Source organism: Pipistrellus hanaki, assembly GCF_964339955.1.
Source record: "Pipistrellus hanaki genome assembly, chromosome: 12".
In the NCBI taxonomy this organism is placed as follows: domain Eukaryota; kingdom Metazoa; phylum Chordata; class Mammalia; order Chiroptera; family Vespertilionidae; genus Pipistrellus; species Pipistrellus hanaki.
Window position 1 is genome coordinate 22,653,203 of NC_140514.1, and position 24,100 is coordinate 22,677,302.

Below are 24,100 nucleotides of genomic sequence, written 5' to 3' on the forward strand. Positions count from 1 at the left end.
CACATAAACACCGCCTGTTCAGCTGAGACTTCTGATTGCACAGCTCCAACTATAAATCACCTGTAACTTGTCCACTCCTCCCTATAAAGGTCTAAACCACTGAGACACTCTGACCTTTGCATCCCAGGTGCTCTATTATGCTACAATAGCCTAAATAAAATCAATCTCCTTACTTGTCTGCTTTTTTATCCCCATGGTATGCTTTTTCCAATATCCTATCATTTTACCCCCACTCCTGGGAGCTTCTGTAAGGGCTGCTGAGAGATGATGAGGTCTGGGCTTCATTTTTTATTTTTATTTTTTAAAATATATTTCACACTTGATCTTAGCCAAAAGGCCAAGAAGCTATTAAAATATATTTTATTGATTTTTTACAAAGAGGGAGAGAGAGGGATAGAAAGTCAGAAACATTGATGAGAGAGAAAGATTGATCACCTGCCTCCTGCACACCTCCCACTGGGGATGTGCCTGCAACCAAGGTACATGCTCTTGACTGAAATCGAACCCAGGACCCCTCAGTCTACAGGCCGATGCTCTATCCACTGAGCCAAACCGGTTAGGGCACGGGCTTTATTTTTTAGACATGCCAGCAGAGTCATGAGGTTTCGTAACATATCCAAGGTCGCACAGCAAGACAGGTCTTCCATAGAACAGCGTGAGCAGTCGGATTGAGGAAGACACCTCAGAAAGAGATGTGACCCCTGATCTTGCAAATTACCTCCTAGTCTCTGGATAAAGCCATTAGGACTACAACTTTCTTTTGGCCCCGCCCAGCCCATTCCTACCAACCTTCTCAGGGTTTGGAGGAAACTCTTCCTTTTAGTTGGCTAGTTCAGACCACTCACTTAAGCTACCTGGCATCTCCCAGCCCCACAACTGCAAAATGGGTTCTACCTATACACCACATATGTCAAACACAAGGCCCGCGGGCCAAATCCAGCCCGCCAGGCCTTGCAATGTGGCCCGCACCGCGCTGTCATCACTGCACTCCGCTGTCAGTTTATGACATTGTCAGTTTATGACTGTTCAGTAAACCATTCGGCCCGCGATTTAGGCTGGATTTTAGATTTTGGCCCCTTCTCTGATTGAGTTCGACACCCCTACTATACACACATCCCCCTCAGGACGAAGGACCGAGGGATACTCTCTGACTCTTGAGCATGTCTGAGCCTATTCCCTTCTTCCCCCAGGTGTGTTACCTCTACTTTCTTTCTCCTGAGTTCCATGGGCCCTTCTTTAGCCTCTGTAACTTGTTTCCTGAGCCCATGCAGCTCAGCTGGCTCACTTCTTTCATGGCTCATGTCTACCTCTGTGACTCTCTAAATAAACTTTTGCTTGTGTTTGAGTCTTGGCTCTGAATTCTTTCTTAGCCAGAACTCAAGTACTGAGGTTGCTGAACCAAGGCCCAATCACCGGTAACATTTTGGTGCCATTTTACTGCTAACAGTTTCATCGCTCGCCTAAGATCACACAGTTGGTGAATTAGCACTTCAGCCCAAGGAGTCTTACCCCAGAATCCCTATTCTTAACCATTGAGCCTGTGCCACCTTACACCAGCCTACTGCCATGAGATTATAAACTCTGCCTCTCTCCTCCCTCAAGAATACAGAGAGAGAGAGAGACATTGAGGAGGGCCAGCTGTGGAATGGGAGTTCATAGCCATCATAAGATGACTCCTTAAAAAAAAAAAAAAAAAAGATGACTCCTTAGGGGAGAGAGTGGCCTCAGTTCACAGCTGGCCTGTACATTGTCCCATGCCCTTTCCCCAACCAGCCACAATGTGGCTTTGCTAAATAATACTACACCCGAGCCCTGGCTGGTGTGGCTTAGTTGATTGAACATTGCCCCATCCACCAAAACGTCTCAGGCTCAACTCCTGGTCAGGGCACATATCTGGGTTGTGGGTTTGATCCCCAGTTGGGACACATAATAGGAGACAACCAATCAATGTCTCGGCTTCCTCTCTCTCTCTCTCTCTCTCTCTCTCTCTCTCTCTCTCTCTCTCTCTCAAATAAATGAAACATATCCTCAAATTAGAATTTAAAAATAACAATAATACTATACTCAACACTTGTAGAGGGATCCATACTTTCTCTGTGTACTTTCTCATGTACAGCCTAATTTTATCTATCAATACATAGTTGTCCAGGAAGTAGACAGAAATCATTGCCTCCTTCATGAATGAAGAAATTGGAACTCACAGAGCCTGTAGCTTGTATGGGTCACCTAGCTGGTAAGCGGCAGAATTCTGAACTGGAACATGAGATTTGTTTTCTTTCTCCCCCACTCATCAAGTTAACCACTTTAAAAAGCAGTACCACCACCCCCTCAAAAAAAGAGCCCACTCTCTAATTTTCTTTCCCTGTTGGAAACACAGGCCCATTTGCAAACAGCCGTGAGCTGGAAATAGCCCAGCATCAGGGTAATCTCATCGGGTTCCAGGGCAGGGCTCCTCTGCACAGGCATTAACCACTACATAAGCTTGGGTTTGTCCTTCCGGAAAAAGGACTCTGCTCTGGGTCATTGTTGCTTATTCATCCCCAAGGTCCTTTATATATAAATAGAGAGTCAAAGGCCAAGCTCTCGCTGTTCTTATTAACACTGTTCCTTGCAAAGAAGGAAAACAGCCTTAGATTAGTTTATTTGAAGAGGCGAGTGCAATCAAAAACCACTTCAGCTACAGGAGAAACAGATGGAACGGAGCAGTGACTCTCCCTGATCCTGACTGACTTCTTTTCAATTTGTCTTTCACTGAAGGCCCTCTTCCTTGCAAGTGACTGATTGGTGTCACTGCCTTGTATCCTGGGCTTTCTTAGCATGTGCGTCCAAAGCTCAGTGGTGAAGGGCATCCATCCGTCTCTCACAAGGGGTACTGCTTCCTCCATAAAACCTGAATTGAGCACTTACTGGTTCCCATGCTAGGGGAGGCCAAAGGAACTCACAGATAAGTGAGGATTGGGCTGAATCCGTGCACCAGGCCTCCGACATCCCCTGAGGGGTCCTGGATTGTGAATCTGTGCACCAGGCTCTAGTTCCTTAATAATGGTTAAACCACCCATCTCCACCTGCCCATCTGATTCTCTGAATGGTGTTCCTGTCATCCCCAAAGCCCAGCTCCCAGACCAGGCTGATTGAGCCTGCCGGGGTGGGAAGCCCATCTCTTCCCTCAGCAGCCACCAGGGCCTGGCCTGCTGGCCTCTCACTTGCCTAACAGCTCCAGCCTCCTTCCCTCTGAGCCAGCATCTCCCAGACTCTCCCAGAGGAGCCAGACTCTCCCAGACCAAGCACAAGAGCCTCTGGCAGCTCAGAGCCAGGTTTGAAAACCGACAGAACTGCCCAAAGGGCCTTCTCCTTCCTGCTTCCCAGAAACCTCCCTGAGATCAATGATCTGATACGCAGGACCGTAAGCCACCAGGACACCCAGTCCCAGAGTCCAGAGAGCAGTACAGCTCTCCTGGGAGGCCCAGGCTCCCAAGGCCAGCTGTGCAGGATTCCTCACCGGGCGGCACAAAACAAGCGTTCTTGTTTTCACGTGAACTACATCACCTCTGTGTGTTCACTTTGGAGGGGTATTGCTGGAATAGAGAGAGCATTTAACTTGAAGTCAATCGATGCGCCTTGATCATGGGCCAAGGGCACCTGGGTACTTGTTCTTCTCACTGGGGAGAAGGTAGAAGATGGAAGGAAGGAAGGAAGGAAGGAAGGAAGGAAGGAAGGGAGGGAGGGAGGGAGGGAGGGAGGGAGGGAGGGAGGGAGGGAGGGAGGGAGGGAGGGAGGGAGGGAGGGTAATAGAGGGAACTGCCCTCCCACCGGAACCTGCAATTCCTGTGATGTGTCAGTTCTCAGTCTTTCTTCCACCAAGGATGCCTCTCTAGAAGGCAAATTGGATTTTTTTGTTTTCTAATTTTTCATTTGCTTCCAAGTTTTAATTACCCAGTCCATGCTTCTGGTGAATATGAGATGAGCAAGATTGTCACACAGGCAATGTCATCCCAGCAAGAATTAAGAAACTGGAGCTTTAATTAGCAGTAGAGCCTCATCTCAGAGCAATTCAAGCGTCCACTTAGGCTTTTTCAAATATCGTGTCAGTGGGGCCAGTGACACCCGCCCCCATGCTCACTCCAGCTCTTGCCCAGGGCCCAGGTTGAGAATCAGTGCCTTAACTCTAAGAAGTGCTGCTTGTACTGCGGCCCTTTTGTTTCAGGTGAGACAAGGAGACCTCAGTTCATGTCTTTTGAAGGAAAGATTTTTATCAAGAGACAAAGTGTAGCTGAAACAGGTTTGACTCAGTGGATAGAGTGTCGGCCTGAGGACTCAAGGGTCCCAGGTTCGATTCTGGTCAAGGGCATGTACCTTGGTTGCTGGCACATCCCCAGTAGGGGGTGTGCAAGAGGCAGCTGATCAATGATTCTCTCTCATCGATGTTTCTAACTCTATATCCCTCTCTCTTCCTCTCTGTAAAAAATCAATAAAATATAAAAAATAATAAATTCTTTAAAAGAGAGAGAGAAAGAGAGAAAGTGTAGAAAAGCAAGAAATGTATTGACCACAGCGAAATATACTTAGGACAGTGAAACCAGGAAGGGGGGGCACTCTGGCACCTTCATTTTCAAGGGTTTTAAAGGCTGGGCATTTAGGGGAGGTCTTAGGGGCAGATTAATAAAATATTTATCAGCTTTACGCTGATGTACCCAATAAGATTTATTCTCTAAATTTGTCTGTCCTTGAGTGTGGCTGGCAAATGGCACTTGATTGGATTTCTGTATCTGTTTCCCTGAGTAGGGTGATTTAAGCTATCCACCCTCTGGTTGAGGAGAAGTGGTGCAAATCATTTACTCTGACGTGTCCTTGGTTTAGGGAAGACAGGATTTACTAGGTGGCTGCACATTGCTGTTTAACTCTCTGTCTTAGTTTTCCTATTCCGTTTGCCCTGGAATTTTCCTAGCTTCTTACTATGCTATAACACTCTGAATATTCACGGTGTCCTAGAGTCCTCCAACCACCTGCCTCAGGTTGAGTCTTGACCTGTGGTGTCCCATTCCTATAAATTCCAGCAGGTTCCTCATACCCCCAGAGATGCTTTTAATGGGAAAAGTAGGTGTGTGTGCAGTTGAGGGGCTAAGGTTTCCTGATAAAGCTAATTTTATCACTAATCAAACCCAAAAAGATGTGGAAAATCCTAGCACTGATTTGCAACACTCTTTGCAATACTCCTCACACCTTCGGGTCACCCAGAGTGTTGTTTTTATAGGAAGAGGAGCAAAGCAGGCTGGAGATTTTCTCCAGTGAGAGGGAGTAAAGGACGCTTGGATTTCATGTTCCTGTCCCTCCCTTACTTACTGTGTGACCTTGGGTACATCATTCAACCTCTCTCAGAGCCCCATTTCCTTACCCAAAAAACTGTTGTTTTGAACATCAAAGGAACATTTCATGTAGAGCATTTAATCTCTCAAGCAATATTAGCCATTACTGTATGTTTATTACGTACTAGAGGCCCAGTGCATGAAATTCATGCATGGGTAGGGTCCCTAGACCTGACCGGTGATCAGAGCCGATTTGGGCCTTCCTTCATTCCGCATCATCCCCTGCTGGTCAGCACACGTCATAGCCAGTGGTTGAACTCCTGGTAGGTTGAACTCCCAAGGGGACAATTTACATATTAGCCTTTTATTATATAGGATGATGTTCTTTACCTTCCCCTTTGGACCAGGGCTCCTGCAGAGCTGAGGAGATATTCTCTCCTTCTTTATTGTCAATCATACTCGCTCCTTCCCTCAGGCCCAGTGCCAGACTCAGTGTGATGATGAAGGGGTTCAGATTATGCCACTGTAGGGTCAGAAAAATAATTTTCCCTCTACTCTTATGAGTTCTTGGCTGAGACCTCTGAAATAAAAGACAAATGAACAAGAGAGGAACAAACAGAAGTTTATTAGCATGCATACCTCATGTATACATGGGAGACATGCAGGAGAAAATGAGTAACTCCCTGAAGTGGCTTAGAACTTAGGTATACACCACCTTTGTAGAGAAAGGGCAGAGGGAACATGGACCTCTTGGGGCTCTTGGAGAAGAGTGAATGGTTTTTAGGGAAGATGAATGGGCCCTTAGAAGACTAGATGGGCAGTAGGATCATTTGTGACAGTTGTCTGGGTGTGGTGTCCACCTCTCGTCTTCTCTCCCGTGATGAGAGTCAATCTTCCCCTGTTGGTGAAACTCCCAGGGTCGAGATCTAGGACCTAAACTGAGTTCCTTCTGGAGGATGACGTAAGTAGATAAGCGAGTTCCAAGAAAGACTCTCCTTGTCTTTGCTGGTTTTCAAGGGCCTACAGCTCAGAATAATCAACATCCCAGAGCAGGGTATTTGGGGGATAGTGTGTTCTGCTGCCCTTCACCTCAGTGGCATGAGGCTTATTCTGAGTGAAGACATTTGAAAATGAACAGCTTCAGGAGGAAGCTTTTCTGAACTTCTTTATCTTCCTAAAAACAGTCTCCCAGAAGAATTCAGCGGTCATAAGTCCCCTTGCCTGGACTTTTATAACAGGAAAGATTGACTTCGATCACTAAAGGGGAGAAGCCAGCACCTGGATAAGAAATCACCTCAACAGACAATGTCATAAAACTATCACAGCTCCCATCTAGTCTCCTGAGGGCATTTTTTTATTTCTTCAGTCATTTGTTCTCCCCGCAGTGTCCCTCTGCCCCTCCCTCTACCCTATTAAGATGGTATACAAGCCCCAGATTCTAACCACCTCCTCGAGTCACATTTTTTCAGCGAATAAAAACCTATTTTTTAATGAGGGAAGAAGTGAGATGATAAAGCTGATAAGAGAGCATTCTAGGGATCAGGGCAGGTAAGGTAGAGAGGGAAGGAAGGTGGGTGTGGCTATAAAAAAGCAAGAGGAAGGGTTTTTATGGTGATGGATTTGTTCTGCCTCATGACTGTATCGGTGTCAATATCCTAGTTGTGGCAGAGCACTATAGTTTTAGCTATAATATAGGTATTACCATTGGGAGAAACTGGATAAAGAGTGCCAGAAACCAATCATTGTCTCACTAATAGAAAGAGGCTGGTCAACCTTGAAGATCTGAAAGGTCAGAGCCAACCACTCCCTATCTAATTGAGACAATAGTAACTGAGGCAACTTCCCCATCCTGTAATCATGTAAATCCTTACTGATATGATAATCCGCTTATTACCTGCCTAAGGGCTATGGGTGTTTCCCAAAGCTGCTTAAGGGTAATGGGTGTATCCCATAGCAGCCTCAATAAAAGGGATAGCAAGGCCAGAGCCTAGAGAATCTTCCCACTAGAGGTTGACTCCTGCCTGGCCCCCCATATGTCCCAAATTAACTCTTTTCTAGTCTCTCTCTTCATTTTAGTGTATGGCCTCCTCCAGAAACCGGACCCTGAGTAGGCCCTAATCACACGGGTCGTATTAAGGGTTCCCACAAAAGAGCATATGGAATCACTACTATTTCTTACAGTGGCCTGTGAATTTACATAGAGTGATCTCAAAACACAAAGTTGGACGTTTATAGACAATTTAATAAAGAAACATTAGAATAAGGATGCTGAGTTATATATAAAAATTGGTTAATGTCCTGTGAGGCAATAAACAATAACATTTGAGGTTATTTTTTTTTCTCCTATTAAGTAAATCATACACATTTCCATTACTGCACCCAAATCTTCAGGTTAGTATGCAACTTCACAGAATATGAGCCCTTAATTAGTAGTAAAAGCAAAGCCAAATAATGGTATATTTTCTTTAAAACTTAATCTTTAGTCCTGGCCAGTGTGGCTCAATTGTTTGAGCATCATCCCACACACTGGAAGGTTGCCAATTCTATTCCCAGTGTGGACTCATGCCTGAGTTGCAGGCTCAATCCTCGTTTGGGGTGTGTGCAGGAGGCAGCCACTGGATGTTTCTCTCTTAAATTCATGTTTCTCTCCTCCCCCCTTCCCCTCTCTCAAATCAATAAAAACGTGGTTTTTGAAAAAACAAAAAAACAAAACATCCTTTAAAAGAACATGCTATCATCAGGAGGAAAACCTTTTCCTCCGCCCTCTTCAGATCACTCTTTGGGTGGGCCTGTGAATTAAACTGGCATATTAGAAAGAAAGACATTTTTAAATATATTTTATTGGTTTGTTTGTTTTTTTACAGAGAGGAAGAAAGAGGGATAGAGAGCTAGAAACATTGATGAGATAGAAACATCGATCAACTGCCTCCTGCAGCCCCCCCACAGGGGATGTGCCCCCAAACCAAGGTACGTGCCCTTGACCAGAATTGAACCCGGGACCCCTCAATCCGCAGGCCAACCCTTTATCCATTGAGCCAAACTGGTTCCAACAAGAAAGACATTTTTATTCATGTGTGTATGTGGGAATTCATAGAAAAATGTGACTCAGGTTAGAGTTTGGAGCTTACATACCATCTTAATAGGGGAAGTGGATGAGAAAAAAAAAAAAAAAGGGGGGGGGGGGTCCTTACGGGAAAACAAATGACTTTTAGGAAAGGTGAATAGGTCATCAAGAAAATAGACAGGCGATGTGAAAGCTTTGTGACACTGTCTGTGTCGGTGATTTTTTTATCCCTGATCACAGAGCTCCGAGAAGAGGAGATTTATAACAGCTGAATTCTTTTGGGAGGCTCTGCTTTTAGAAAGATAAGGGAGTTCAGGAAAAAATAACCTCCCAGCGATATATTCTAGATCCTTTCCCCGTCATCTTCTTGGCCTTATACAAGTTTAAAATATGGTATATATGCCGAAACCGGTTTGGCTCAGTGGTAGAGCATCGGTCTGCGGACTGAAAGGTCCTGGGTTTGATTCTGGTCAAGGGCATGTGCCTTGGTTGCGGGCACATCCCCAGTAGGGGATGTGCAGGAGGCAGCTGGTCGATGTTTCTCTCTCATCGACGTTTCTAGCACTCTATCTCTCTCCATTCCTCTCTGTAAAATATCAATAAAATATATTTTTTTAAAAAAAATAAATAAAATATGGTATATGCCCGGCCAGAACCAGGAGTCAGAGCACATGCCTGGGTGACAGGCTCAATCCCCAGCAGGGGGCATGCAGGAGGAAGCCGATATCAATGATTCTCTCTCAGGATTGATGTTTCTATCTCTCTCTCCCTTCACTGAAATCCATAACAACATATTCTTTAAAATTACACACACACACACTCACACACACACAAAACACACAGTAGGTCCCTTATCCATGGTTTCAGTTACTCAAAAATATCACATAGAAAATTCCAGAACTAACCTGTAAGTTTTAAATTGTGTGCCATTGTGAGCAGCCTTATAAAATCTTATGCCATCCTCTCACCCCTCTGTCCAACATACCCACACTGTACACTAGCCCCACCCAGGAGACGCTTGGTAGCTCTCACGGTGTCTTGGTTTTCAGATCATGACGATCAAGGTACTGCAGGGCTTGTGTTTAGGTAACTCTTATTCTACTTACTAGGGGCCCCAAAGTGCAAGCATGGCAATGCTGGCAATTTGGACGTGTCGAAAAGAAGCCGTAAAGTGTATGTGTGCATAGGAAACCACGTGGGACATATGAGTAGGGTTCAGTACCACCTGCAGTTGTCGGTGTCCGCTGGAGGTGTTGGAACACACCCTCCCCAGAGAAGGGTAATACTGTGTGTGTCTGGGTGTGTGTCCAGGTGCACGCATTTTTCAAAACCCCAAGTCCTGGAATTCCAGCTCTGAGGTCTGCCCTCCTCCCTCAAGCCTAGTGAATCCAGGCCCAGCCCCGCCCCCCACGGGCCTGCACTCCCTGCCTCCTGCGCTCATCACAGCCCTATTAGGTTTCCCCACAGGTAACCCTCCTCAGTTGAAGCCTGTCTGGTGGCGCTGGGTACCCACAGTCCTCTCTGCGCACACCTTGTATGCTCAGGAAAGAGAAACGGAAACCCTTTTCCCTTAGTCTCTCAAAACAAAGGTGGTACCAATCCAGCAAGACATGCATTGCCCAACCTCCATGGGGAAGATTACGACACAGAAATCACTCCCTCATTCCGCCCCTCCTTCTCTCCCTCCCTTCCTCCCTCCCTTCCCTGCCCTTTCAGGAAAGCCCATTGGGCTCTCTGTCCTGCCACCCTACCCCCACCCCCACCCCCGTGACCCTGGGCATCCTCATCCCTTCTTCCCAGACTTGCCTACACTGCCGGCTCTCCCCAGCGTCCAGATCAGCGCAGGCTCACTGGCCTCTGGGCATCCCAGCCTTGAAATCAAAGAGGATCTGTTAGAAAAATTAATGTATCCAATAACTGCTGCCTGTATTTTTATTAGAACAAACTTGCTCGGGAGCGGGGAAGCTGTCCCTGCAGGCAGCTCTTCCCGACAAGTGCACCGTCTCCATCTTGTTTCTGAGATTAAAGCGGCCTCTTTATTAGAAAGAGGTGATTCCGGTAGAGGAGCTTCTTCCTCAGGCACGGCTCACGTCCAAAATGTCCCAGTCACCCCACGTCTGCTCCCCTCAGACTTCCGAAGGGGAAAGGACGTGGAAGCTCTAGGGCAGGCCTCCTTCCGGGAGGTGCCCCTGGAGCCCCTGGCCTGCCTCCTGTGCACCCAGGGGCACTGTGTCCTCCCTGGACCTTGCCCAGGGCCTGGAAACTGTAAGCACTCACCGGGGAATGACATCAGACTTATCTGGTCTGTGATACCCAGTCCATTCGTGTGTCCACTCCCCGAGGCAGGTCCCCAAAGCCACCCTCGGCAGATAAATAAAGGACTCTTCTCTTCTGGGGGGTTCTGTTGCTGGCACAGGGAAATGGTAGGGTGATGCACACATTCATTACTTTGTTTATGATGGTGGTGGAGGGGAGGGGAAAGATTCCCTCGAATATCCTGGCTGGGTCTGAAAACGTAACTGACAAAGACAGATTCACTGGAGAAAAGCATACACGTTTATGTCTGTAAGTTCTATGGGACATGGGGGCCTTCATGAGGAAATGACAACTCAAAGAAACAGTTAGACCTGAGTGTCTTCTTCGGAGAGTGTGGGCAGTCAAGGCATTCGCTAGCCACCTTGGCAGGAATATGATATGTCAAAGTATGATGTCTGGATAGGAAATCCGGGGAAACGGAGCGAGGATTTTCCTCGTTCCTGGGTCTTAGGAGACAAGATGCTCCTTCCCTCCAGGATAGGGAGGGCACCCCTCACACCAGGGTTTTACCTGTTTCAGGAGGAAGAGTGCCATTTTCACAAACCCCTTCAGCTTTTTAAAATATGCCAGGGTGCCATGTTTAGGGGTAGCATGTCCTGTACCCCATCAGTGGCTTCAGGAGCATATACAGCCCAGAATGATCAATCTGGCCGAAACCGGTTTGTCTCAGTGGATAGAGCGTTGGCTTGCGGGCTGAAGGGTCCCAGGTTTGATTCCAGTCAAGGGCATGTATCTTGGTTGTGGGCACATCCCCAGTGGGGGGGTGCAGGAGGCAGTTGATCGATGTTTCTCTCTCATCGACGTTTCTGACTCTCTGTAAAAAAATCAATAAAATATATATTTTAAAAAAAGAATGATCAATCTGAACGCTTTAAATATATGTCAATTATACCTCCACAAAGCTGTTTTTTTGTTTTTTTTTTTAACGAAGTAAGAATCGCCCTGGCCTGTGTGTGTGTCTCAGTCGGTTGGAGCATTGTCCTGTTCAGTTCCCAGCCAGGCACTCATGCCGTATGAAAATGGCTTTACTGTATCCCTTGAAAAACAATGTATGTGCTTACAACTTAGATAACCTGCTTTTTAGGATGGAGGGGTAGGAATGAGAGAACGAGTCTGCTTGGAACACATTTGCCTTTTCAAGAAGCAGCTTTCTAATCTTCATCTTGTAGCCTTCGGCCCCAGTTCATCCTGTGCAGGCAGCTCATTTAAACGCCCCCCACTTGCTTCCCTACCAGAAATAATAGAAGTTAGTCACTGAGATTACTGTAGACCTTTATCAGCCTGGAAAAGGCCCTAGAGGAGCTGACATCATAATTTTTACTAACTAGCCCTTATCTTCCATTAGTTCTCCCATATATTAACCTTTCCAAAATTTGCCAGCCCTGGAAACTCAAAGTCCTTTGTCTTTGTCTTGTCACTTCTCTAGAAATGTATTGTTCTTTTGTTAAGATGCTACAGAAGCCCAAGTTCTAACCACTCCTTTGAGTTACTCATCACTAAGTTTCCTCCCACATGATGTGCATTGTACGTGTTATTAAATCGCTTGCTTTTCTCTTGTTAATCTATATTTTGTCAGTCTCATTTACAGGCCACAGCCAATGAACCTAAGGTGGGTGGAAGAAAAAGAGGGTTGTTTTGTTTTTTTTCTCCTTAGCATCACTGACTTCCTTTGGGACTAGGGCAAGTCCCTTGAGCTCTCTGGGCCCTACTTCCCAAATGACACAGCCTGAGTGATATCCATGCAAAGGTCTCTTATAGGGGTTCCATTTGCCTGAGAACATAAGGAAAAAGGGGGCTTATATTATATTTTTATTAGAGGCCCGTTGCACAAAAAGATTTGTGCAATAGGCCTTCCTTCCCTTGGCTTCCAGCACCGGTTTTCCTCCGGCACCTGGGACCCAGGCCTTCGCTCCAGCCAGAGTCTACCATCTTCATCTTCGCTGTGGACTCTAGAGTCTGCAGTTTTCGTCTTTGCTGTGGCCAAAGTGTCACTCCTGTAGATCCCTTCGCCCCCTGCCCTTCCTCTCATAGCAGGCATCCTGCCCCACCTGGCCACTCTGTACCTGGAGCAACTGGGCGGCTGCCATCTTTGTCCTTCTAATTTGCATATTCCCTTCTGATTGGCTGGTGAGCATAGCGGAGTGATGGTCAATTTGCATGTTTCTCTTTTATTAGTGTAGATTATTTTGGTGACCTCGTCTCCTTCATTTAAAAGAGCAACCACAGCAGATGCCCCAGGCCAGATCCTGACATTTCAAGCTTGCTGATTCCATCCCAGATAAGTTGGTCCTCCTACTGTATGTTTTGCACACAATATAGCTTCCCTATGCATTTATATTAATTCAAACAACATATACGTGCCAGGCACTGGGATACAAAAATGAGGACTCTCAGATCTGCTTTGGAATTCATCCATGGGACACGACCCATCTATGCAATGAAAGGTGAACAAGTTGGTGAGAGATCTGTGCTTGGGTAATGGATCAGCAGAGACCAAGCATGGGCTGGGGGGGTCAGGGAAGGCATCCGGGCCCACTTCCTGGTTCATTTTCCTGGCCTCCTCCTTCCTCCTTCCTGGGTCAATAAAAGTGCTAATTCCTGTTTGCAGCCTATGTTCTCTGGCTGAATTTCATGCCTCCCACCCCCACCTTCAAGTCATCAGCTGTGACTCACCTGTGGGCTCCTGAAGGTTGCAAGCTTCCATAGCGAGGCAGGAAATGAGTTCTGAGTAACTGGGAATAGTCCCCAGCTCTGGGATTTGGGTCAGGAAGCATCCATTCTGTCTGGTCGTTGCTTCCTGTAGACTGGCAAGTTATTCTAGCAAACTCCAGATGCTCTGCAGTGAGATGTTCCAAATAATTAGGATTTTTTTTTCAGAAATTACCTTTTAAAAGTACATGTGCTTTTACTGGCTTTGTGGCAATTTCCTCCTCTAACAGGAGCCATGTATAATTTTAGAGGAAAGTAGAAAGAAAATTATGATTCCATAATCATAAGTCTAGTATTAGCAATGGGCCTCTTCGGAGAATCTCAGTCTCCCTGAAGCAGGCCCTGGGTGCACAGAACGAAGCTGCTGAGTGCAGGCAGGATTTGGGCAGGACACGCACACAATTCTGGCAGGTGCCCGTCTCAGGCCTGAGACATGCTCCACTGCTTGGAAAAGGAGAGCTGTGGACAGATCTGCTGATTTTGAAAGTCTACAGACAGATGGGGCACAACTAGCATAACCACTCAGATATTATTAGTCCACTAGAGGCCCGGTGCACGACATTCATACACTGGGGGTGGAGGGTGTCCCTTAGCCCACCCTGCACCCTCTCACAGTCTGGGACCCCTCAGGGGATGTCCGCTTGATGGACATCCTCCGAGGGGTCCTTAGCGCTGCTCCAGAGGCCGGAGAGGCTGTGCTCACCAGCCACGAGGATTATTTGAGTATGATTTCCTATGGAGATTAGCTTCTTTTTTTTTTAAATCAATCTTTATTGTTCATATTATTACAAAGGTTCCTCATTTCTTCCCCCCTCCACCAGGTTCCCACCCAACCTTCCGCTCCCTTCCCCTCCCCCATTGTTCTCATCCATAGGTGCACAGTTTATGTTCAGTCTCTTCCTCCCTCCCTTTCCCCGATAGTAAATCATTTTCAGATAGTAAATCAGTTACTTAGCATTTTCTCATATCAATAATACCTCCACATGCCCAAAGATACACTTCACACAAAAGACATTTCCAAATAGGTCAACCAACCTTATCCAGGCCCCGCACAAGGCACTCACAGATCAACACCCCAGCGCTATACTAACTCAACATATCCAGATCTAAGCCTTCATCACTTGATTCAGCAGACCCTCAAGTTCCCGCAAAAGTTTCCAGCCATGTCTGAGAGGCAGCCTTAGGGCTGGGGCAGGCGAGGAGCGAGCTGTTCCGGGCCTGGCTGCTCCGGGCCTGGCCTCTGTTGGTCTGGTCTGTTCCACAGCCAGCTGCTCTGGGTCTGGCCACTGCCGCTCCCGACCTGGTTGAATGGAGATTAGCTTTAATGCCATCTCTGGGCTGATAAGAGTCTAGAATTGTCTCTGGTGATTAAGAGGAGTTGTTCTCCTCTTCTGGTATGGAAAAGAGAGACACCTTTACAAATGGAAATGAATATCCTGCTTTTAGCCAGTTAGGAGGAGGGCAGAGAATTTTTTTCTCTTGCTGTATCTGCTGTTTCTTAATTGCCTTCAACTCACAATAACACTTGTACCAAAGTGACATATTTCTAGCTCCCTTTGTTCCTGACTCCATCAGCTAAGTGATCTTCACCAATTTATCTGGCCTATCTGAGCCCTGGAGAGGTTTATAAAATGGATTAAATTAGAGTGTTTTCTTCACAGAGCTGTGATGAGGAGTAAATGAAAAGTTGCATGGACACTTCAGAACAGAGCCTAGCACAGTTTGCTATTTTGAGAGGAAGGATGGTGCAGAGGTTAACATGGCTTGAACCTCAGCTCTGTCACCACGTGACCTTGGCCAGATTACTTGATTTCTCCAGGCCTGTTTTTCTTCATCTGTAAAATAGGAAATACACTTATAGGGTGTTGAGTTATGTAAAAAGTGAATAGATGAGCCCAACCGGCATGGCTCAGTGGTTGAGTGTCAACTTGTGAATCAGGAGGTCATGGTTCCTTTCCTGGTCAGGGCACATGCTTGGGTTGCGGGTTTGATCCTCAGTGTGGAGTGTGCAAGAGGCAGCCAATCCATGGTTCTCTCTCAGCATTGATGTTTCTACCTTTCTCTCCCTCTCCCTTCCTCTCTGAAATCAATAAAAATATTCTTTTAAAAGATATTTCTTTTCAAGCAATTACTAACTAATTAATTGATTAAAAAGTGAATATATGTAAAACACTTGAAACAGGACCTGGAGTACAGGAAGTCCTGTGTAAGCTTTAGCTGGACCCATCATCCAGGGCTCAGGGGAGAGGGAAGTCAGCCAGCAGCAGCAACAGCAGCAGCAGGTGGATCTTTCTGGCTGAGGTCAGCAGAGGGACAGCGCCCCCTGCTGTGAGTCAGGATTCCTCAGTGAGTGTTCCCACCTGCCACTCGGGGTGTAACCTTGAGCAGTCAGTCCCCGGTCTCATTTCGCCTTCTGTGAAATGGGGGACTGGTTGAGAGGCTCTCAGAGATGGGGCTCTCATCTTATATACAAAAACCTAAGCGACTGTTCGACCATTTGAGCAGTACCTATGACCCGCACTGACCACCAGGATGCAGATGCTTAACACACAGACATGGAAACATGGAACAGACTGATGACTCTCAGAGGGAAGGAGTGGGGAAGGGGAGAGGGCAGGAAGAGATTAACCAAAGATCTTATATGCATACTAGAGGCTTGGTGCATGGATTTGTGCACCAGTGAGGTCCCTCCACCTGGCCTGCGGGGATCCGGCCGAAACTAGCGGTCTGACATCCCCCAAGGGGTCCTGGATTGCGAGAGGGCACAGGCCAGGCCAAGAGACCCCCCCTCCCCGTGCATGAACTTGTGCACCAGGCCTCTGGTGTTCAACGATGGACAGAAGCAGAGACAGGGTCTAAAATGACAGCAGAAATCCAAGTGACGTTTTGGAGCACACAAAGGTGGACCAGTGAGCAGGAATGACTGCTGGCTTGGTGACAGCCACCCACTCACGTCGCTGGGGACGGTTGGGTGCCTCAGGGAGGGATCTCACTTCTGCATCAGACTGAAAGAGATGAGATGCCCCATGCTCTCCCACCACCTCCATATCCCAGCTCTCTGCCAGCACGCAGCTGTGTGGCACAGATACTCCTTCCCTGCTGCAAAGATCTAGTTCCCTGCAGGCGCGTAAAATATTCATGCTGTGAAAGGCCTTGGAAGCTGCAGTAAATGCCTTCCAGGGGCTTATTTGTGCCAGGGGCCTGAGTTTGGGGGTGTGAGAGGGGGTGGGATAAACTGCCTCTTCCTCTGGGAAGTGATGCTGGGAGAAGCAGGAGACAACTCTCAAGAGGACCCAAGGCCCAAGACAACTCTGGGCAGTGGCTCCCTAAGGAAGGGTCCAGAGAAAAGCCAGCCGGGGGCCACAGGGATGGGCTGTGAGAGGTCTTCTCAGGTCACACTTCATGGTAACCTGGGGGACCCAGGAGACAGTGGGAGGTGGCTGCCTCTGAAGGGGTTAACCTGCCAGCTGGAGCAGGAGGAGGCAAGAATTAAGTAACATATTAAATTAAATTAAAGCTGGGGAGATCCTCCCCTGGAGAAGGAGCAACCTGGAGGACTAGAATCCAGTTCATTGCTTTTACAGAGCCAGTGGCTGGACATACAACCAAAAATAAAATGCAGCCCTCGTCCTCCCCGGTTAGATTAAAAACACAGCCCCAGACATGCAATTAAAATACAACTCAGCCCAGTGGCAAAGGACAGCTCCAAACTAAATGTCCAGGAAGAGAGGGCTGAAGTAATAACCTCTGTGCACCCACCCAGAGGAACACAGAGCAGTTATTGAAAAGAATGAGGTGTCATATCTGCAAAGATGTACAAGGCCCATGAAGTGGAAAAAGCAAAGGATATAATGATTTGTAGAGTAAGGTCCTATTATAGAAAACCAAAAAAGAACGTGTGTGTGTGTGTGTGTGTGTGTGTGTGTGTGTGTGTGTGTGTACATGCACATACATAGCTAGAAAAATCACAAGAAAATTAAAATGGTTATCTCTAAGATGGCACCAGGTTGTCTAGGGAAGAGCACTTTGCATGAATGTTTTAATCACCAACAAATTGTGTTCATCTATTCAGGCTTCTATAAGAGAGTATTATAGTCAAAACCAGTTTGGCTCAGTGGATAGAGTGTCGGCCTACGGACTGAAAGGTCCCGGGTTTGATTCCGGTCAAGGGCATGTACCTTGGTTGTGGGCACATTCCCAGTAGGGGGTGTGCAGGAGACAGCTGATCGATGTTTCTAACTCTCTATCCCTCTCTCTTCCTCTCTGTAAAAAAATCAATAATTTTTTTTTTTAAGTAAAGAAATTTAAAAAAAGAGTATCATAGACTTGATGGCCTATAAACAACAGAAATTTATTTCTTACTGTTCTGGAGACTGGGAAGTTCAAGGTCAAGGTACCAACAGACTTGGTGTCTGATGAGAACCTGCTTCCTGGTTTGCACATGGCTGCCTTCCTGCTGTGCCCTCACATGGTGGAAGGGATAAGAGAGCTCTCCGAGTCTCTTTTACAATGACATTACCTCATTCCTGGCCTCATCATCTCCCAAAGATCCCACCACCTAGTTCCATCACCTTGGGGGACAGGGGTAGGATTTCAACCTATGGATTTTGGGGGGACACAAACACTCAGACCATAACACATTAAGTAATTGATAAATGCAATGACAGAAATGTACACAGAACACTTTTAGGAGTACAGAAGTGGGAAGTAGAGGGGCTGGAGTCTGCAAAAGAATTTTTCTATGAAATTGAAGAAGTTGGGTAAGAGCTTAAAGTGAGGGAGTTTTGTCTTCTTTTTCCCCTGATATTAAAGAGGTTGGGCAGGCAATAATGTTTGGAGAAGCCAGGGAACAAGGCATGGAAAGGTTACCAACTTTTTTAGGTAAAGGAGGTTTTGAAGACCCAAAGACTCACTGGGCCAGGGTCGCAGATACCTGTAGGAGCATCAGAATGCAGATTATAGTCAGAACCAGCAGTGCTTAGGGCTTTCTATTTTAAATCTCTTAGCAACCTTTAGAGATAAGTAGATCTTTGTTCATCAAACGATATCATTAAGAAAATGAAAAGGCAGCCCAGCTGGTGTAGCTCAGTGGTTGAGCATCAACCTATGAACCAGGAGTTCTTGGTTAGATTCCTGGTCAGGGAACATGCCCAGGTTGCAGGCTCATCCCCAGCAGGGACTGTGCAAGAGGCAGCCAATCAATGATTCTCTCTCATCATTGATGTTTCTCTCTCCCTCTCCTTTTCTCTCTGAAATCAATAAAAATATACTTTTTAAAAAAGAAAGAAAATGAAAAGGCAAGTCATGGACTAGGATATGTCTATATCCTACTCTGTATTTGTAGCTCACATTTTGACAAAGGATTTATATCCTGATTATATAAAAAATTAACTCATACATCAATTTAAAAAGAACAAACCACAATAAAAATAGTGAAAACACTTAGATATTTCCAAAAGATATTCAAAGGGCCAATAAGCATTGGTATTTAGCATCATTAGTTATCAGGGAAACACGAATTAAAACAATTTTACACTCACTAATATTATTAAAACTCATACTGACAATAACAAGTGTTAGAAAGATGTAGAACAACAGGAATTCTCATAATTGCTCATAGGAGTGTAAAATGATATAACACTTTGGTAAACTGTTTGCAATGTCCTATAAAGTGAAACATACCTACTCTATGATCCAGAAATCCCACTCCTAGGCACTTACCCAAGATAAGTAAACGTATCCCATCATTAAAAAAAAAAATTATGGCCAAAGGTTCATTGTGACCTCATTCCTACTAGCCTAAACATAGAAACAACCACTGCCCTTCAACAGGTAAATAGAGAAACAGGTGTGGTGTATCTATACAATGAAATACTAAACATTAAAAAGGAACAAAATGTGCCGGGACCGGTTTGGCTCAATGGATAGAGCGTCGGCTTGGGGACTGAAGGGACCCGGGTTCGATTCCGGTCAAGGGCATGTACCTTGGTTGCGGGCGCATCCCCAGGAGGGGGTGTGCAAGAGGCAGTTGATGGATGATTCTTTCTCATCGATGTTTCTAACTCTCTATCCCTCTCTCTTCATCTCTGTAAAAAATCAATAAAATATATATTTTTTAAAAAGTCCCTGGCCCATTTGGCTCAGTGTTTAGAGCGTTGACCAGGAATGGAACCCGCAACCCTTCTGGTTCTCAGACCAAAGGGTTGCGGGTTCCATTCCTGGTCAAGGGCACATTCCTGGGTTCTGGGTTTGTTCCCTGCCCCAGCTACGGGTGTGTGCAGGAGGCAACAACTCAATGTACTTCTCACATCGATGTTTCTCTCTCTCTCTTTCCTCTCTCCTTCCCTCCCCTCCCCTCTGCTGTCTCTGAAAAAGCAATGGAAAAAAATGTCTTCTGGTGAGGATGAACAACAAAAGAAACAGATAAAAGGATTGTCAGGCCATGCCATGCACCCAGCTGAGCCTGGCTCCCTGCGCTCTGTGATCTCCCCAAGGAGGGGCTTCCCCAGCACTGCCCCCTAACCTAAGGCAGGAGAGGGAGAGGGTACAGGCTGGGATTGCAGAGCAGGCGGCTCAGATAATGGGCTGCAGAAAATATTCGCCTACTTCTGGGGTTTAAAACTGGTCAGAGTTGAGGGCAGTAGTTGAAATGGTACACGGGGGCTCACCTGGAAGGGGAAGGAAGTGGAGCCACGAGGGCAGCAGATAGAGAAGGTGGAGGCCGAAGGGGCAGGTGGGACAGGGGCGTGGACGGAGGCCGGAGGCTGTGGTCGGGCCAGATTGGAAGTGAAGATGTCTGACCTGCTCGCTCCTCTTCCGCTTACAGACAAATTGCTTAACGATTTCCGTGGCACTGTTCACTTCAGTGAGCTCCCCGCACTTCTGGAAAGCCTATTGTACAGTAATCCAAACTGTCTGGTAAAGGGAAGTGTGTGTAGGCTGCCTCCACCTCGCAGACAATAAATTCTCACGAGGCTGCATTCAGACAGCTCTCTGCCCACCTTGGCAGCAGGCTTTATGCTGCATTTTTAAATGGAGAACACAAATACCCACCCTCTCTCTCTAAAACAATAAAATAAATAATATCAACAAAACAATAAAAAATAATAAAAAGGAGAACACAGGTAAGAATCAGAACATTATTTTCTGGTGAAGCATCACCATAGATGTCACTAAAGCTCAGGCATTTCTCCGATCCTCACCCAGAGCCCATTTCCCCCCGTGGGGACCCACTTGACCCTTCTCCAGAGCTGGTATAAAGATTATTTTATTATTTTATTTCTTTAAAGTTCTTTTTTAAAATATATATTTTATTGATTTTTTTACAGAGAGGAAGAGAGAGGGATAGAGAGGTAGAAACATCGATGAGAATCATCGATCAGCTGCCTTCTGCACACCCCCTACTGGGGATGTGCCCGCAACCAAGGTATAATACATGCCCTTGGCCAGAATCGAACCTGGGACCTTTCAGTCCCCAGGCCGACGCTCTATCCACTGAGCCAAACCGGTTTCGGCTAAAGGTTATTTTAAACGGGAGACCATTGAGATGGAGCAGGGGCGGAAAGAAGCCTTCCCGGAGCTTCTCTGTCTGACCAAACGGCAGGAACTTTGGAGAACGAAGCTCCTAAGTCTCCTCCCTGCGGAGGCTCCACTCTCTCACTGATGAGAAACTGCACCAATACACATCCTCCCAGGCTGTCAGAGCTCCCACCTTTCCCCCTAAAAGTCCATTTGTCTTCCCTAAAAAAAAACACGTAACCCTTTGTTCTTCCCCTAGAAGCCTTTTCTCCCTCTCCCCTCCTCTATCAAGTTGGTCTGTCAGCCCCTATTTCTAATGTCCAATGAGCCGCTTCATCTGAATGCTGGTGGGTAACCCTGTTCTCTTTCCTCCTGTTACTCTGTCTCCGGCCGGGTCACCTGCAGGCCGCTGACCTCTGGGCCTCAGTCAGCAGAGGGAAAGGTTCTCCCCAAACACCTTCCCTGCGGGGTTTTCACCGAGCTTGAGTAACAGGTCTCCAAGCCCAGAGCAGGGAAGAGTCAGCAAATTATAAGGGGAGAGGGCTGTTACCTCAGACAGAGAGAGGCCTTCCTTCCGCTTAGCTTCACAAAATGACAGTGGACACAGCCTCACTGTTGAGGAGACAAAATTATCTATTAAAAAATAAAACAGCTTCTAAGAAGTCCAGGTCATTGGACGCTCCTCCACACATCTTCTTGGAGGTCACGAGGGCATCTGGAGGGCATCAGCCCAGCCACTGGTGTCTGTAACCAAGGTCCTCGTTTTAGCACAAAGAGCGATACCATCCTCGGGGTTCTCCGATGGAGGAGACAGTGGCAAGAGCAGTGAGTGCACTTCAGAAGGTCTCTGCACAAACCTTTAAAGCTGTCTGAGGCTTAAGGGATAAACTGCATTGCCTGGAAGTCTTGGATTTTTACAGAATGACTTATTCCTCCACGATTTCGCATCAGATAAATGGGAGGGGGCAGGAAGGCATGTTTAGTGCTTAGAGATAAGATCACAGGAGCAGCAGAAGCCGCAGCAGCAGCAGCAGCTTGTCTCTGTGGGGCAAACAGCCGGGCCAGGAGACCATCCCACCCAAGCAGCTGGAAGACAGGGTCCGAATTCCTGCTCAGCAACAGCCCCGAGATAAACAGCCACTTAACTCTCTGGGCCTCTAATTATCTTCTGTGCCATGGGAATTAACAACCTTTAAGCTTCCAGTGTTGCCAAATCATTGACAGGATTTAGTTCAACTCAACTCGTTTTAACACACACATGCTGAGAATCTACAGTGTGCCCTGCAAGCAGCTAGGCGAGCCTTGTAGGGAACAGAAGAATGACTAAAACACCGTCTTTAACCTCAAAGGGCTTGTAATCTGGCGGGACCAAATTAACAGGTGGGCACGTGCTTTAGAGAGGAAACCCTTCTCTACAAAAGAGAAGTGCCAGTACTTTTTCTGGACCCTTCGAGTTTGTAGTGATATGATTATCAAAGGAGCAGCATAGCTCAAGCGGCAGTCAGCATATTAAGGCCCCTGCACCTAATGCGGCTCACAAATTGTTCTTCGCCCATTCACACTGTCTGTGGCTGCTTTCACATTCTAACAGCAGAAGTATTACCGTATTTCCCTGAAAATAAGACATCCTCCAAAAATAAGACCTAGTGCATGGAAAGATAAGACATCCCCTGAAAATAAGACCTAGCGCAACTTTGGGAGAAAAAATTAATATAAGACACTGTCTTATTTTCGGGGAAACAGGGTAGTACAGAAATTTATAGCCCTAAAAGCCAAAAAGATTTTCTTTTTTTAAAAAAATATACTTGTATTGATTCAGAGAGGAAAGGGAAAAGAGAGAGAAAGAGAGAGAAACATCAACGATGAGAATCATTAATTGGCTGTCTCCCACAGGCCTCACACTGGGCATGTGCCTTTGACCGGAATTGAACCTGGGACCCTTCAGTCCGCAGGCTGATGCTCTATCCACGGAGCCACTCTGGCCAGGCAAAAATATTTTCTATCTGGCCCTTTACAGGGGGGAAATAAACACGGTGGGTCACCTGCCATCACTGTCGTTGGCAGAGACTCCAAGGGGTGGGCAGAGGAAGCAGAAAGCTTCCTGGTGGAGGAGGGGAGTCTACAGATGTGCTCCAATTGGAGCTTGTTGCCATGGGGAGGCTGAAGAAGAGCCAATGAGAAGTGACAATCTATGTGATTGGTTGGTCGTCCATTGGAAGCAGAAAGAACACTAGGGAAGCTGTCAGTTATGAATCTGTCTTTGCTGTGTGGGGTCGTTGTTGCTGGGTGATTGCTTGGTGGGTAGAGATAGTGGTGTAACTTCCTACTCCTCTGACTTATTGACAGCAAGCTGGCTTCCTGGGCTGGTTACTGTAGATAATGAGTTGGTTTCCTGGGCCGGAGGCTGCAGATAATGGGCAGGAGGTCTACTTTTATACATGGTCTAGCCATTGTCTATTTGTATGTTTAGTCTCTCAACAGAAAATATCCACCTACTTCTGGGGTTTAGGAAACGTACTTAAGTGAGTGGGTTCTGGATACTTGAATAAGTTACTTAGGTCTCTGTGCCTGAGTTTCCTCATCTATAACTGGGGGTCATCACAGTTCCTACCTCATAGGGTTTTAGGAAGATCAAGTCCACATAAAACACTGAGTGCCTGATGCATAGTGAGTCTCAGCGAATGTTTTTCACTGTAGTATATCATCTCACAAAACTAAGAGCTCCCTCAAGGCAAGGTCTATGGCTTTTGTTCCAATAGGCCCAGTAGAGGGTTGGCATATAGTAGTTGTTGAATAAGTATTTGATGAGTGAATGAATGAATCATGCGAAGCGAAGGCTATGGTCTTATCTCTAAGCACTAAAAAAAATGCCTTCCTGCCCCCTTCCATCTGTAGCCCTTCTCAGAGAACAATGTCTCTGATCACTTTTTAAAATTACTAGGCTTGCCCAAAACTGGTTTGGCTCAGTGGATAGAGCCTCGGCCTGCAGACTGAAAGGCCCCGGGTTCGATTTCGGTCAAGGGCATGTACATTGGTTGTGGGCACATCCCCGGTAGGGGGTGTGCAGGAGGCAGCTGATCGATGTTTCTCTCATCGATGCTTCTAACTCTCTATCCCTCTCCCTTCCTCTCTGTAAAAAATCAATAAAATATATATATATTTCTTTTAATTTTAAATAAATAAATAAATA